Below are 4657 nucleotides of genomic sequence, written 5' to 3'. Positions count from 1 at the left end.
GACTTATGTAATCAGCTATAAAGTAGTACAGTGGTAAGTGCAACCCTTTCACTAATCTCTTCTCTTCATGACGGTTGGGCAAAGTTAGTATCAAAGTTGGGTAAAAATCGTAACCAACGCCAATCAACAGGCCAAATTATCAGTTTTAACGTATATAATATTGCCATGATTATAATTTTCCTTATTATACATATATTTAAAAAAATGTCAAATGACACCACCCTTACAAACATAAGAGGCATATTTTCTAATGAGCGTTGATGACATTCATTTGCATATATATTGAATTTGAAATATATTGTACGCCTATTCTATATCTGGAATGGACTATTGTAAACTTGTTTGATTTCAATGAAAACTGGTTTATTATTAGAACACGCAATTAACGGGATGAATTCAATAGGGTTATTTCACCATTCATTCATCAAAAGTAGCCTTCAGTATTGTTGCTTGCTTAAATAGTCATTGACGTAATATGGAGATTACTTTCTTTCCTCAGACGTAACGAAAGTTCTAAAGCAATAGCTGTCTGGTATTTTGTGTGAATGAAAAGTTACCCTGGCTTTCTGGTGATATTACAAAATCATGAAAAAAAATGAATGGAAGAAGAACATGATAAAATCATTTTCTAGTTATCTCGGATTTATCTCACAGCAAATGGTTTCATATACCGGCATCAATGGATATGACAGCATTGCCTTTCGTACTGACCCGAAAGTAAGATAACAAAAGGTCATTATATTAAAATTTCACAATTAGATTGGAGTTTAACGGTTAATATTCAAAACTTGCAGACTCATCTGGGGCTATAATATCTCCCTTTTCACTTTTTATATGCTATTTCAAATGAAAATGTTTTAAATAAAAATACTGGTCATATCCGTATTATTATCATAACCGTGTTCATTAAAAAGTTATTTAGTACAATGCCAACCAGGAAAAACTTGGATAGTTTGGGGGGATTTTATTGCCCCATCTTATTGTGAGAATCACTTAACATCATGTATACAACAATATTTGGATTAATAATAATTAAATCAGTTCAGGAAAAGTAATGAAATATTTTATCAATGTACCGTATCTTGCACATTACGAAGTAGTGACTAGTAAGATGAAGAAAGCAGCATGATTGATACATATTTAACTGTCTTGATTCCACTGCAGCTCTGTATACCCACAGTCTCTGCCAAGGTTGAGGGTTTTTTTTGCTGTTTCAGTCAGTTCATAATATATTTAAGCCAAATTATATCTTAACGACTTAATTTTACTTGTTTCTACAGTATATAGACTTGTCCCTTAACTTCGAAGAAAATTTTGGATCATTGTACATTTTTGCCTCTCCCGTTTGACAGATTTTTTTGCTGAATTTTCTGATTCTAAGAAGGAAAAGTTGTTTGTTAGATGTGTCGAAATATAGCTATAATGTAGTAATGCAGCATAGAATTACACCCTGAATTAAAGGGCCATGAGTATCCCGACCTTAATTCTGAGGTCACAGTGACCATGGGTCCCTCCCAATGAAATGGAAATACCGTTTGAATACCATGCACTGTATTTTGTAATGTTTATTTGATTTACCGTTTGATTTGTTTTTTAAGAGTTGGCTTGCAATTAGTATTCCATTGCCACTTTGCATTTAAAAGACAAGTGAACCCCACCTAAAATTTAAATGAAACAAGCTTACGCTAAAATGGTCATCATTTGGAGAGGAAAGAATAGGCTTTGTTCTATCAGCTACAAAAAAACGAAGTGCTGGCACATTGAAGCTTACCCCTTTCGGCGGCCGTCAAAGTCACCCCAACCCCTTTTGCATTATTGCCTATTTAATGAAAAATTCACCATTTTGGAGCCCCTATTGAGGCAAGAGTCGTTTGTGATATCGGTCTGCCACTTTTACCGCCTTGAAATCACTTGGAGAGGAAAGAGTTGGCTTTGCTCTATCAGCTACATAAGAAGTGCTGGCACATTGAAGCTTACTCCTCTCGGCGGCTGTCAAAGTCACCCCACCCCCTTTTGCATTATTGCCTATTTAATGGAAAATTCACCATTTTGGAGCCCCCATTGAGGCAAAAGTTGTTTCTGATGTAGGTCTGTCACTTTTACCGCCTTGAAATCACTTGGAGAGGAAAGAGTAGGCTTTGCTCTATGAGCGGCTGTCTATGAGCGGCTCGGCGGCTGTCAAAGTCACCCCCCACCCCTTTTGCATTATTGGTTAATTATTTGAAATTTCACCATTTTGGAACCCCCTTTGAGGCAGAAGGCATTTGTGCTATATAGAACACCCAATTTAATATTCTTGAAACCACTTGGATTTGATACTGGATTACAGTTAGTATCCGAATGTTAGTTGGGAGAAACAGAAACAGAATGATTATCAAATCGTCTTTGAAGAGAGTATAATTATGGGCGAAATTGCGGCGGTGAGCGTAGTTAGCGAGCCTTGTAAATGTTGCTTCAGTCGTTAAAAAAAATATGCATTAAACACAGAGGATGGTTTGCTTACACTTCCTAATTGCGAAGGTTCGTAATTGCGAAGGTTCTTTATTCCGAAGGTTCGTAATTCTGAAACATGTAATTTGCCTATACCTCGATGTTCTTTAATCCGAAAACGAAAAAGGGTTCGTTAGTCCGATTATTTGTTGCATATTTTCCTCAGGGGGGGGGGGGGGCAAGCCCAAGAAAGGGGCACTTTTATGTCAAAATGGGCCTTCTGGTGATATTTTCACCATGAGATTATCATCTATGTCATGTATGTGATGTCGTTGTGTGCATGTTTTGTAGTAATTATGTTGAGCAAAGCCTGTTTGAAGAGATTTCTGATTATTATTTAGGCTTTTTACGCGGTTTGGAAAAAATTTCAAACATGAAGTTCTAAAACTCGTTTTTGGTCAATTATGGGGCTAATTAAGCCATACTGCTAAAATGGCATCCCGCGCGAGATGTCACAAGCGCTAATCGCAATCACAAACTTTTGCACGTTTTAATAAGAAATGAAAATTAAACATTCTGAGCAGTTCTCGTAATCAATCATGAAAAAGATGTGTATCAAACCAAAGAGTTAAACGCGAGCACGAAGCGCGAGCTGAAAATTTATGATATTCCAACAAAAAATGGATATTCTAAGCATTTTTATAACCAAAAAAGGGTGAGTACCTTAATACATAATAACTGAGGCGAGCGCGAAGCGCGAGCAAAACAAACTTGATTTTCTTCACCTTAAATGTATTTTGTTGTAATTCAAAAAGAGTATTTAATTTACAAAAAGGACAAATTTCATTTTGAAAAAATGTATTTAAATTCCTTTAAAAAAAGGGCATTTTATTTACCTCATAATTTCTTAATCTAAACCAGCAGAAGATGTAAAAATGGGTTACACCCTCCACAAAAAAATCCCCTTATCTTGAGGTTATTCACATGTGACCAACACACAGTCCCCAACATTATCAGTCCATTCGCTTGATCAAGCAGCAATTGCTCATAGAAAATCAAAATTAAGATGTTTGATCCAAGCGCCAATTCTTGATGCAATACATGCTTTGACCACAACATACCCATGTATAATCCTCCGTTGAAACTATTAATGCATATTTTTTTTTATTGTAAAACCATTTTTGTTACAAATTGATTTCATTTTCGGAAAACGAACCTTCGGATTTACGAACCTTATTTCGTTTTTGGACTAACGAACCTTCGGAATCAGGAATCCTATTTAGTTTTCGGACTAACGAACCTTCGGAATAACAAACCTTCGGAATATTCGAACGTTTGGAATAACAACCTTCGGAATTACGAATGTAACCCTATAAGGGTATATTATCAATAACGTAGAAGGGTATAGAACAAGAAATATATAAAAAGAGCAAATACGGATTTAATTAGTCGAGTTTTGTTCAATGAAAACTCATTTGCTCACTGGTCAAAGGTAAGATGAGAATGAAAACAAAAAATAGGATCATGATTATCAGGAAATTAGGGTGCCATTTGATCTAGACTATCACAGGCCACAATATAAACTTCCAAAAAACGTGAAAATATCACAGTGATGAATAGTATGAAAATGAAAGATTTCGAATAATCTTTAAGATTGTATTGGGAGATGATGCAACATTCCAAATTTTGAGCAAATTTTATTCACGAAACATTTGTTACATTGTTTTGTTAATCAATGTGATTTATAGTCCCCTATAAATGGATAAAATGGTAAAGATGAATGTTTCATTAACGTTATTGACTTTTGAAGAATACGGTAGGCCAACTATTTTTCGTATAAGATGCCCGCTTCCACAAAGATACCAAATGACCCCCTCCCATATTCACGAATTTGTATTTAAAGGATGTTTTAATTCGTTTATGATCAAAATTATTATCAAAGTCATCGGAATCACATATTCATAAATGGACCTATTATAACTAAACTCCCGTCATGCAAGTGGATATAACCTTTGCAATAATAATTATTTGTCACGGCAAAATTCTTGTAAGAATAAGTTGAGCGCGGGAGCGGAGCAACCGCGTGAGAAATTTTTTAAATGCAAAATTAGACCAATTTGAGCACTTTGACTGCATTTAAAGATGAATCCACACATTAACAATAGAATTAACCATTTGATGATTTTTTTTTCTATCTTGAAAAGTGTAGGGGGATGATTGTACCTGT

The sequence above is a fragment of the Lytechinus pictus genome, chromosome 3 (assembly GCF_037042905.1).
Source record: "Lytechinus pictus isolate F3 Inbred chromosome 3, Lp3.0, whole genome shotgun sequence".
NCBI classification, from domain to species: domain Eukaryota; kingdom Metazoa; phylum Echinodermata; class Echinoidea; order Temnopleuroida; family Toxopneustidae; genus Lytechinus; species Lytechinus pictus.
The sequence above is the reverse complement of the archived record's forward strand: the minus strand, read 5'-3'. Positions refer to the sequence as shown.